The sequence below is a fragment of the Rhinichthys klamathensis genome, unplaced genomic scaffold, assembly GCF_029890125.1.
Source record: "Rhinichthys klamathensis goyatoka isolate OS25496 unplaced genomic scaffold, OSU_Roscu_1.1 h1tg000181l_1, whole genome shotgun sequence".
NCBI lineage: Eukaryota > Metazoa > Chordata > Actinopteri > Cypriniformes > Leuciscidae > Rhinichthys > Rhinichthys klamathensis.
Genome location: NW_026606709.1, coordinates 2,420,584 through 2,433,763, shown reverse-complemented (window position 1 = coordinate 2,433,763; position 13,180 = coordinate 2,420,584).

The following is a 13,180-nucleotide window of genomic DNA, read 5'->3' as shown; positions in this document are numbered from 1 at the left end:
AATCAAGCCAGTATGACTGCCCTATTTATCTTCAAACATATCAATGGTTGGACAAAAGAAAGTAGTCCAATTGGATTGAAATTGCCTATATTAGATATACAGTGTAATTCTTGATCAGTCCTGAGATAGGAAAAGCGGTAGAAGAAGACTTTGTGTCCTCTCAGCTGTGACAGGGCTGGATTGAGTCTTAATCATCAACTATCAGCACAGACTGTGAATGAGCCCCTGATGGGCCCTTCATTTCGCATGGGTGGAAATGCACAGAAAACCATCATCTTGTGTTAGTCTCCCAGTGCACGCATATATGCACGCCGTGTGCAGGTCCACACTCTGACATTTTGATTGGACAGATAGTATACGGTTTTTTTTTACTAAATCTCTCTGCTCATGTAAATTAGAAAGCTTGGGGCTTTGAGTGCTATCTGTGACGCTAGGCAGATGGTGAGGTTGAACTCCAGAGTAATGAATCAAGGGTTTCAAATTTAGATCAGTGAAACACACAGACTGTAGTGAAAATAACACCCTTAAAATAACCTCTAATTTGGTGTTCAAACGAATATAAAATTCAAATTTAATATCAACCGATTAACCTTTAGATAAAAAAACACAAATTTAAAGTGTTTGCATGAGTAAACTGTAAGGGCCACCCATTAGCCCAACTGTGGAATCCAACGGCGTGGGGGAAGGTATAATGCGTTTATGTCTTCTCAGTGCTCCAGTGAAGTTCACTTAATTTATTAGAATTTAGTTTCAATTTGACTTTAGCTCCACGGTTAATCTGACTCCAATTTCAAATTATTATCAAATTTATATTGTGCTTCTAATTAGAAACGAATCATATACATTGGTTATTGATTAATTTAGATATTTGATTATTCTGGATATCCCATACTTTCAATTATCTGTTCATTCTGGACCCAATGCCGCACAGAGTCACACGCCCCGGGTTACATGGATTTCATGGTCACAAACTCTCCAGTCTGATCTTGGTCAGAGTGTGCAGGGTTAGCTAATGCCTCTTTAGTCGGTTGCCTCACTCGTACAAAAAAGTGTAGTTTATTTTGCCACTTCCATACAACTTGCCAAGTCAGTTAAAGACAGAAATCAAAAGGTCTTCAGATGACGTGCCTATGCTCCGTTCATACATGCGCCTTTTGTTTGACCTATCCGCGGTAGCACCAGCCTCCTCATAATCTATTGGTCATAATGATTTCAGGAGAGTCCAGAATAAATCAAATGTAACATTTTATTTGTCAGTTAAAAATGTACCATACCAATTACAAGTAAACAATTAGAAGCCAATTCAGAAATAACAGGTTACACCTATTTACGGGAGAGAGGAAAGAATTCTCAGAATTCTCCTAAGTTTTCTATCTTTCTCATAATACCAATGACTGCAATGAAATTGAGACCATTTTATCAATCGCACTGAGACATTTAAAATGATCTCAATTGTTTAAACAGAAATACCCTTGTGACTGGTTTTGTGGTCCAGGGTCACATATAAACATGGAGATAAGTTTGGGCAAGGCGATGTCCTGTGCTCTTTCTTTGAGTTCTTCTCTCCAGGTGTGCGTTTTATTGTTTTATTGTAGGGGGTTTGATCTCGGCTTTTTTCTTAGCAGGAAAATCAAGTCTTACAGGCCTCCCCTAGCCTCTTGGGACAAATTCAGATCAGTTCCTGAGGGGCTTTTTTTTTTGGCCATTCCAGTTTCCACATTTTGGGTGTTATTTTCATTGTTCATAGGGCTGACACCTGACTAGCAGTGCTAGTCGATGGGTGCAGGAGTCAAGTACTCACCTGAACTAACAGCATTGACAGGTTGAACATTGAAGATGAAAGCCCTGCAAAATGCACCTCAGTGACACACAGTCCCTTTAGGCGTAGGCGTACTGTGCTGAGTGGATGCTGCAGCAGCGGGACATGATGTCTGTGATCCTCTTGGTCGGGTTTGCTTCCAGCTGCACTTGGTTGCGGTGGTATTCAGTTTAACTTGTTGTACCAAGTCTGTTGTGTTGGTCAGCATGAGCAGAAAGTGTCAGTGGAAAGTGTCATTACACTTTGCGGTAACATCTGTGTCCTCCCTGGATGTTTAACTGACCTTTTGTGAAGTCCTCGGTCACCTTCAAGCTGAATGTTTGGTTTACTAGCTGCTGAGATGGGTATAATGTTTTATGCATGTATACATCAAAACTTACTTAATATGTAGAAACCCTCTAATCAGATTATAAATTCAAGCCGTGAATTATAAATGACGTAGGTAACTCACATGCAAAACAAACACTTACATCACTCAGTATTCTGAATATACAGCCATGTAATAACCCACAAACTTTTGTGTTCTGTCTCATTTTCATAAGCTCCACCCTTTTCTCATCATCTTGTTTAACCTATGGAGTTTTGACATCATCACAGCAGACCAGAGGCTTAGTGCTACAACACACCTGATGGCTACAGGTAAGACATATTTTTTCCTATACTGTAGATATGAATTGTTAGCCCAGAACTTTGCTCAGTCTTTAAGTCTATTATTTTTCCATCAGTGTGTAAAGCTAAGCTTTGTTAAGATAAGGGGGAAGGGATGTTTTTGGTGCTGTGACACCAAATCCTCTTGAGGAGCACAGATGGTCACCATAGATACCAAAACATAACCATGAGGATAACAGAGGGGTCACACCTTATACAGATGAAAACAACAGAACAGAATCGGTGTTAGAAGCATAAACACATATGCAATATAGTAATTATTAGGACACGCTCAACAGTCTTTGTATCATTTTTTTAGAAGACAACTTGAATGACTTTATTTTGAATGACACAAAGTCCATTTCAAGCAGTAACAGTATATTAGCAGTCTTGGGGAAAGTTACTTTTAAAATATTGTGTTAGTTACTTTTTATGGAATGCTATTTACATTCCTTTTGAATTAAGGAATTGAATTCAATTTAAAAGTAATTCTAAATTCAATTCTGAAATCAAAACTAACATACTCCAACAAACAGAAATAATTTTGGAATGATTAGAATTGGGGGAAAAAAGAGAATGCATGTATATCTAAACCAGTTTTACACTATTCTAAACCAGTTTTTCTTAGATTGAATAGACTGGTCAGGTTTTTCCAAGCTATCGTGTGTTCCATATTTTAAGATAAGCTTGCTCCTCTCTAGTAGGACAGCTAATCCAAAAAGAAAGGAAGAAGTATTGCTTGGAAGAATAACACCTCAATTTATTTTACATTACATGATTCATATCCAAAATTGCCCAGCAACTTTGTATCCAAGAAAAAAAAGGATGTACATTCTGTCTTCATTCTGAAAGAATATGCCTTGTAACGTAAGCTTCTGAGATAGTAATCTAACAAAGCAATTTCAGTAAAATTGTGATTTAGATGATCTTTATGTTCCAAAGATGTCCTGTGTGGCTGGCTTCTCGTCTTTTTATGATACTCAGGTTTTGTAATCAACCACAAAGCCATCTGGGTAAGTGCAAAGACACCTGTGCTTTTTGGGTGAAAGCCACTGGAGTGGAAGGACTGCCAGAAGAGGATGCCCTTCTATCAATGACAATGTAAAAACATAGAACTCAACTGGTCTGAACAATTCAGAGGATTAATACCTATCTAATCCTGTTCGTCCACATTATCTAATTGACCTATGGCTAAGCCACGACCCCTCCACTCACTCGGACAAACAGTCAACATTCGGTGACAGGCGCTATGGCAGCTGTCACAGTAGGAGACATTTCACAGGAGGCAATTGATGATTTTTGGAGACAGAAAGATTATATACCATCTCGAAGTCACCAAAAGGGCCTTAACTATGCATTGGAGGGTTATATTAATAATTGTATTGTTGAGAAGGTCGATGAAAAGCTTCAGCTCCAGGCAAAAATTTACAGGTCACAGTGTAAACGTGATAAACCGCATCTCGTTGCCATCACCATCTCAGACAACAAGATAGAGGATCAGCATTGTTCATGCACTGCAGGGTAAGAAGTGTGATTTACTTTCAATTTATTAATGTATTGTTATTACTTTCAATTTATTAATCTTGATGTGACTAGTAAAATATGCTATGGTAATTGCTACTAGCTAATTTTTTATCTAGCTTAAAGCTCTGTATTAGCATAGCTAGATTTTTATGCTAAAAATATATTTTTTCTTCTGCTAAAGCAGCGTTTTGTAATATACTAGGCTTTGCTAGAAGCTAACGTTAACGTTTTCTAATGTTAGGCTAACGTTAGCCTAACGTTGCGTTAGAGATAACGTTCAAATACGTTGTTGACTTACCGTAGAACAGATGTAGACATCCTTGTTTAATTTATCCACGTTTAGTTAGTGTTGTGGTCTACCGCATAACTTAAAGGGACACTCCACCCATTTCAACATTAATCTTTATTGAAAGTGGGTCATATATGTAGTCGAAATGTAAAAGAAATTTTGAATTTGGTGCCCTCTTGACCGAGAAAAGACAGAAAATAACGCATTTGTATGTAAGACAACAACTCCCACAATGCACCACATTGCACAGCTCCGCAAGCCACTCCCACTAATCCAGAACAGCGCAAACATCAGAGAAATCACTCTTCCGTCTACAAGGCTAACGTTAGCTGCCACCAGAGTTTGAAATTCATTTCACACAAAATTTCTAGTTAGTTGGCTGTGGCGAGCAGGACGAGGGCGAGGGACGTGAGAGGACGGCGCGAGGCCGGTGGCGTGAGTGATAATGAATGACACCTGTGAGACGCAGCGGTCTCATATCTCTCACGGAGGAGCGGAAGCACAAAAGGAACAGGCCTGATTTTATGTTGTGTTTTGTTTCTGTTGTGTGTGGCCAGCTGGCTTATACTTTTGTTTTGTATTTGTTTATTTTACTATTAAAATGTTTAAAGCTGCAGTAGGGAGTTTTGAGAAAACGTTGACTTAGCCTGAAAATTTGAACAAGCACAACTTACAGGTCCCACCCCCTTGCTCTCTGCTGCGCTCCAGCCCTCCCTCCACAGCGGAGCCTGTCGTGAACGCGCAGGCTAGTAAACAGGGCCACCCATAACGGCGGATAAAAAGTTATATGGCACATTCACTAATAGGGACTAAACGTCAATAATATGCTTTACATTGACTATGGCCTGCCCATACTTTGACTACAAACTTGGTCCTCAAATCATTATGTATTTTCCAATAGCCTACATGTAACTTTATAACGTTGCACTCTTTCTATAAGTTATAAATAGCTAGTAAGATAACGTTAATATAACGGTAACTAACGTTACAGTATGTAAGTAATAATTCTAGCGATATATAATGCTAGATAAGGTGTGCTAGTACATTATTTCAGCAACATGACAAGCCAGTGAATTAGCAGGTTTCAATTTTTGCTTAGCAGAGTGCGTGACATTTTATCTACATGTTATGCGGCTAGAGTTTTGACACCGAGTCAATGGGCTCTGTGTAATTCTTTCTTTTTCGCTTGTTTATCGTCATCGGTCTTTTTAGATTGAACAAATTTATTTCATTTAAAGGTCCCCTGACATGGGGTTATTTTATTATTTTATAATGTTTCCTGGGTTGCCCTTATAATGTTAGTATGTGTTTTAGATCAAAAATAGTCATAATTTAGAAATAAAAGGCATTTTTCCTAGCCCTTCAAACAGAGCGTTCAAATCAGAGGCTAAAATCAGGCTAGGAAAAATGCCTTTTATTTCTATATTATGACTATTTTTGATCTAAAACACATACTAACATTATAAGGGCAACCCAGGAAACATTATAAAATAATAAAATAACCCCATGTCAGGGGACCTTTAAATGAAATAAATTTGTTCATGTATTAACTCGTTATTTCATCTGACTCCATAAATTAAAAAGGTTTTAATGATATCTGAGCATCATTAAATGTGAGAACAATTTATTATGTCAGGTAAATGTATCATGCCAATTCCATAATCAATTCAAAGATAATAAATACAAAACATCAAATGCTCTGGAATAGAGAGAGAAGATGTGAACCTGACATTATAAAATACCAGCCCGTTCTCATCCTTTGGCGTCATACATGTGACGCTTTGTACATTTCGTCGAAATCTTACGCACATGGCATCCTTTAGCATCAATATGAGACGCAGAACTCAAGGCGTCAAACAGGTGACGCTCGTCTAAATCCGACGCACATGGCATCGTTTAGCGTCAATATGAGACGCAGATGCCAAGGCGTCATAACGGTACCCTACCCCAGACCTAAACCTACCCATAACAGTGCGTGTTATATTGACACTAAAGGATGCCATGTGCGTAAGATTTCGCCGAAATGTCAGAATGCGTTGAAAATACATGATGCGGAGTGCCGGCATCCACTCCGCATCACGGGCTAATTTGAGTTACAAATTGCGCCGAGCCTCTCGTTGCATTTCATTATATAGACAGAAACTTCATTAACATGGAAACTTTTTGCTAACAATGGGAATTTGCATTCAGAGTTTACACTTTTTGGGAGCAGATTGCCATTTGCCTGGAAGACACACCCTCCTTTGTGTACAAGTTATCCCTAAAACTCTTAATAACTTATTATACCTTTTGGTTTACCTCTTTGGGAATGAGACATTTGTACCAGTCGTACTGAGATTTCAAATGATACCAAACATGTATAATACTGTATGATAATTATTCACATTAAACCATATAGATTTTTGGGTGAATTTTGAGCATGAGAGAGAGAGAGAGAGAGAGAGAGAGAGAGAGAGAGAGAGAGAGAGAGAGAGAGAGAGAGAGAGAGAGAGAGAGAGAGAGAGAGAGAGAGAGAGAGAGAGAGAGAGAGAGGGAGTGGGGGAAGAGGGAAAGACATGTAGATTAGGATGATTCCGAGGTGAGACTTTTACCTAGTCTCGAATGGTGAGGCTACCTTCACAAGAATGAGTTCAAATGTTAATTTCCTTTGTTCTCTCAGAGAGTAGCCCTCTCTTCCAGTTCTTCCAATTTTTCCAGTCTTACACATCCTATCAGAGGGATCCTGAACATAAAGACCTCATTTTGATGAACGATCCTCTGCTCAGCTAATGATAACCTTCTGTTTAACACCTTGCAGGTCACAGCACCCAAACAGAGATTAATCTGCATTATTTCATCCATGCTGTGATATCCAGTAAGTGGAAAATCATTCTGATTAAGATACTTGCAGTTTTTATATTATGCGACACGTCCAGATTCATGTCTGGAATATGAAATCATTAAACAAGATGCCAAGGTCTGTTGACCATGAGTAGTCTGATCCGTGTCCAGAGAGTAAAAGATCACAGCTAATCAGGCACTGCACAATATTCGATAATTAACTAGCTGACAGTTGGTCCTTTTTAATTGGATTTCATCCAAGACTGGAGAACATGCAACCAATGAAGCTTTAAACAGGACATGCAACATTTAACCCCAAAGCTGATGTATGTTATCTTAACCTTTCAGTGCTGTTCAACCAAAATGATCAGTTTCTCTAGTTACATTTATCCTATAGAAATACATTACCATTCAAAAGTTTGGGGTCAGTAATATTTTTTAAAAGAAATTCAATCTAAATCTCTTTTCAGAAAAAACGCATTCAATTGATCAGAAGGGAGAGTAAAGACATTTATGATGTTACAAAAGATGTATATTTCATATACATGCTGTTCTTATAATCCTAAAAAACATTATATATAGTTTGCACACAAATATTAAGCAGTATAACTGTTTTCAACACTAATAATAAATGTTTCTTGAGCACCAAATCAGCATATTAGTATGATTTCTGAAGGATCATGTGACACTGACGACTGGAGCAGAGCCATAGAGAGAAAGAGTTGCGACACTCCCATAGACCGCCATAGGAACTTTGGAATGCGGAAGTAGCGCGTGTCGTGGAGCAGCCAATAGTTCCAAACACTGATAGTTCCAGCATTGAACCCCATTCATTTTCAGTGCTTCCGAAGTACGCTCGCTGATAAATTAATGAAATTACTGTATCTGTAAGATGACGTAACATAAGAACAGCCTTCTATTTGTAGAGTTTTGACTTCTTTGCTCGCTGTTTTGCTATTATTCTCGTGCATTGACTCTTTCACTAAGCTGAACAGCCAATCAGAGTTCCCTCTTTCACCGACGGCCCGACGCCGATTCAACATGTCGAATCGGCCGAAACAAAGCCGACGAGGACCAATTTCAGCCGACGGCACGGAACCGTGCGGAACACACCGAGGAAACTCAGTTGGCCGACGCACAAAAACTGCCCGACGGACGACCGTCGGCTTGGTGTGTTCCAGGCTTTACACACATTAGCCGACCTCTCGTGAATCTAGTCTGTAGTATATAATATTTTTAATAATATTTTATATGCATGTATATATATATAGCCTATATATAATATTATACACACACACACACAATTCATTTATTTAAATGGATTGGGGTTATGCATATATGTGCTTATATGTATTTAGGAACATCCACTCATTAACTATCTCTCTGGTTTAATTTTATGAAGAATATTTTTCGGTTTAATATTTACCGAACATTGCTGTATATAGTCGTTGCTTTCTACGTTATGGGAGCAGTCTATTTCCCTCCTAAATCATTCATTTGTACATGCACAGCGTAATTATTTATATTTTATGTTGGTTGGAGTTCTGAACGGACTGCAGACCTCTTTGCGTGATCACGAAGGTAGGCTAATGGCTGAATCGGAATTTATAAGCAAGATCACGGGAATCAATAGCCTAATACAGCCCAGTTGTGCTAAAATAAATATCACGAGACGTCCATCATCAGATGAATGACATGGAAAAGTTAAGTTAGAGCCGCTAAAGCCAGTGCTACATGCGAACATGAACACTAAGCTTTTCCCTCCAAAATTATAGCCTAAAACTTATCTAAGTTGTCACCCTGCCTCTCCAAATGCAAAACTGACATTAACAAAATGCAATAACAGCTTAAAAAGTACTTGGGTGTGTGTTTTATTTTATATCTACCGTTTAATAATGCAATCGCTGCTGTCTGTCCATAGAAGAACATGACAGCCCGCGTATGTTTTGGAACTATTGGGGCTTACATGAACCACGTGACAGCCGTTGCAGCGACATCAAAGCGTGTCGCAACTCTTTCTCTCTATGGCTCTGGACTGGAGTAATGGCTACTGAAACTTCAGCTTTGCCATCACAAGAAAAAATTACATTTTAAAATTGTAATGCATTTTTGCTGTATATTGATCAAATAAATGCAGCCTTAGTGAGCATACATAAAAAAATTCTTACTAACTATTGACTTTTGCAGATTTTCATTTTAAGAGTCAGTGACATAAGTGACTACTTATGTCATTATTATGTCAGTCGTTAATAATTCTACAGTATGTAAAATAATTTGTGTGTAAAATTGATTATTAGGATACTGTCTAATTGCAGTTTATTATGACGATTCAATTTCGTCGTAGGCATGTGTTTTGAGACTTTCAATGCTGAAATCAGGTTTAGCTCTGGTAGATAAAAGCATTGTAAAGTAAAGGGATGCAAGCCAATATGTAATTTTATCTATGCAAGATAAATATTACTTTCACTCATAACTCACTTTATCAAGCTTTCATGCTTTTACACTGCATGTATTCTTTTCCGTATTCTATTATAAATTCAATTCTAACCATTAGTAGAAATCAATAAAGTTAGTGTCAATGTCATAATAACCGAGTTCTCATCTTTTTTCCCAATGTACTGCCAGTCTAGACAGTTAACCAGGATCGGTAATACTTTATTTTGAAATTTTAGACATTCTACCAACTCTAAGTAACTTTGCAGCTACATGTCAACTAATTTGGGACTGCGCGCATTGTGCATAATTTTACTAATTCCCGCAGATTTTGTGCTCGCGCCCAAAGTGAGCGCACATAATGCCATCTATCCTGTCTCAGTACTAAATTGAGTTCTTTTTCACTGCTTATTGCACTTAAACAGTCAACAAATACACACAAAAATAATGTCAAAATATTTGTAACAGTAATGTTACAGTTGAGACAAAAAACACATATGTAACAGTGTAATGAATCTTTACATACTTTTACTTTACTTTTATACTTTATTGTCAGACGAGTCTGAAATTTTTCTTGCATAACAGTGTCTATGTTTACAACATCTAACATACATTCTACATCGACATACACTTAAACATCACATATTATACATTCACTCAAAAAAACACTTATGCATCTAACACCTTCACAGTACTCTTGATTTCTGATTGAGTGTTTTTGTTCAACGCTAAGATAGCCTGGTGCACAAAAGAGTGTTTCAGCCTCACTTTGTTAAATCTGGGGACTCTGTACCTCCTCTTTGATGGTAGTAGTTGAAACTCTTTATGCAAAATATGCATAGGGTTAGAAGCTATATTATTAGCTAGCCTTAGCAAATTGTTATAATAGGCTGAGTCGTAAAGCTTCTCAAGAGGCTGACCTACAATCGTTGAGCAAATTTTTAATTGATTACACAACTTTGTTTTCAGCATAACAGACAAGCTTTTATACCAAATAGAGTTGCAATATGCTCATTATCACAGACCTATAGAACAACAGAAAAATCTGTTTTCTTACTCCAAATGACCTATAAGACGACGAAGAAAGTAAATTCTCTGCTTTGTTCCCCTTCGTCAGATCACTACAACGTGAGTCAGAAGTGATTCTGATGAATGGGGATCGCTTGCGAGAGCCTATCTACTTCGAGTGAAATAAAACGAGCCAATGCACATTGGCATGCGATAATTGCACCAGCTGCTGTGCATCGCGGCGCGAGCATATAACAAGCAGCAGGTGCGTTCGCATCTTTGTCTTTCGCTTCGGAGCCAGACGGTGAATGCTGTTCCTGTCTCCTGCAAGATTTCTACACGGTGTTTGTCGAGTCTCTGCGAGGAAGCCTCTGTGTGTGGTGTGACGGCACGAACAGCGGTGGTCACGATCTCTCCGTGTCAACAGTTGAGAGCAAAAACAGCTGTTTTCACAGCTTTGTTGGTTCGGTGGGCGTGACACTGAAAGTGAGTGCTCACACAGGATTGCACTATTCCCCTGTGTTTAGCCGCGGCTATCCCCCTGTGCGTTTCAGCACCTCAGAGCACTTCTAAAAGAGCTAACACGATCTGTCAGCGTCTTTTTCAAGATGTCTTTCAGATCGAGTGTTTCTGGATGCGGTCAATGTTTGACTCCGGCTGACAGGCATGATCGCTGTATCACGTGCTTGGGCTATAGGCACGCTGAAATGGCGCTCATGGATGACTCATGTTCTCATTGCGGGAACATGACCATCGCGGTGTTACGGTCGAGACTCCGTTACCTCGAAAGAGGTGCAGCCCCTTCGCTTATTCCCCGATCTAGCGCTTCTTCTGCCCAGCAGCATGTCCGATCAGAGTCGTGCTTTCTTTCCTGCAAGATGGGTTGGAACGAAGGCTGTCTCCCTCCACCCTCAAAGTGTATGTTGCCGCTATTGCCGGACATCACGATGCAGTTGAAGGTAAGTCATTGGGAAAGCATGACCTGATCGTCAGGTTCCTGAGGGGAGCCAGGAGACTGAATCCGCCTCGGGCCGGCCAACTCTCACGTTGTCCTGAGACCCCGGTTTGGATATGTGCCCAAGGTTCCTACCACTCCCTTTAGGGACCAGGTAGTGAGCCTGCAAGCGCTGCCTTCGGAGGAGGCAGACCCAGCCCTAGCTTTTCTCTGTCCCATCCGCTCTTTGCGGGTTTACGTGGACAGAACGCAAAGCTTCAGGACCTCAGATCAGCTCTTCGTCTGTTACGGAGGCCAGCAGAAGGGAAAGGCTGTCTCCAAGCAGAGGATGGCCCACTGGATTGTGGATGTCATCGCCTTGGCTTACAAAGCCCAAGGTATGCCTTGCCCGTTCGGGTTGCGAGCACACTCAACTCGAAGTGTTGCTTCCTCCTGGGCGTTGGCTTAAGGCGCCTCGCTGACAGATATATAGACCTGCGGGCTGGGCGACACCTAAAACGTTCGCTAGATTCTATAGCCTCCGTGTAGAGCCGGTGTCTTCCCGTATACTCGCCCCCAGTAGCCAGTAGCGCGAGGGACCCGTTCTTAGTGTCGGCTTGCAACGCCACTCCCGCCCCCATGGGCCGGATACATGCATTTATTTGCTCCAGTAGTGTTCCCCAGAAATGGCTACCCGTATACCCTGTGAGTTCCTCCGTCACCCCTGCGGCACTCAGACGTTGCGGAGCGTCTGACGCCAGGCCTACACTCATATGCTTGTGTAACCTGTGTTAGGCTGGATGTCCCTGCGTAGCGGTCCCTGCGGCGATCCCATATGTGTATTCCTCCACGATCAGCTCCTCTGTGGACCAGCCCGTGTCTTTCCCTCGACAGAGCCCGCTCTGTCGTCTCTGCTGGTGTTCTTTCCCCACTATAAGTAGGCTGGAACCACCCCAGAGACTGCCATATGTTGTACTACCCTGCTTGGCTAGTCCATATGTGTATCCGTCACAGTACCTCCTTCTGGGGTAGGATGTGGCTTCCGCAGCATTCCCTTTCTCAAGGGCACGCTTTCCCAGCGTTATCCAATAAGTCACACTGAGTGGGTCTTGCGGAACAGCAGTGACTGACCTTCTCTGCTTAGAGCTCCTACTTCTGCCCAACACTCGGTCAGGCCAGGAGACTCAAGCGGAGCGCTGGAAGGGCCAGCAGCCGTGGCGTTTTGGTAGATATCCCCATTCGTCAGAATCACTTCTGACTCACGTTGTAGTGATCTGACGAAGGGGAACGTCTCGGTTACGTATGGTAACCCTTGTTCCCCGAGTAGGGTACGGAGACGTGAGTCCCCTCGCCACAGTTGCTGAGCTTCCGCTGTACGGCCAAGTCACAGGTCCGGCTCCTCAGCGGAAAAACAAAGATGCGAACGCACCTGCTGCTTGTTATATGCTCGCGCCGCGATGCACAGCAGCCGGTGCAATTATCACATGCCAATGTGCATTGGCTCGTTTTATTTCACTCGAAGTAGATAGGCATTCGTCAGAATCACTTCTGACTCACGTCTCCGTTCCCTACTCGGGGAAAGAGGGTTACCATACCTAACCGATACTTTTTTTACATAGAGTTATCAATGTGATCTTTCCATGATAACATATCGTCTATAATCACTCCTAAATATTTCTATGTCTTAACCGATCTGATTTCCTCC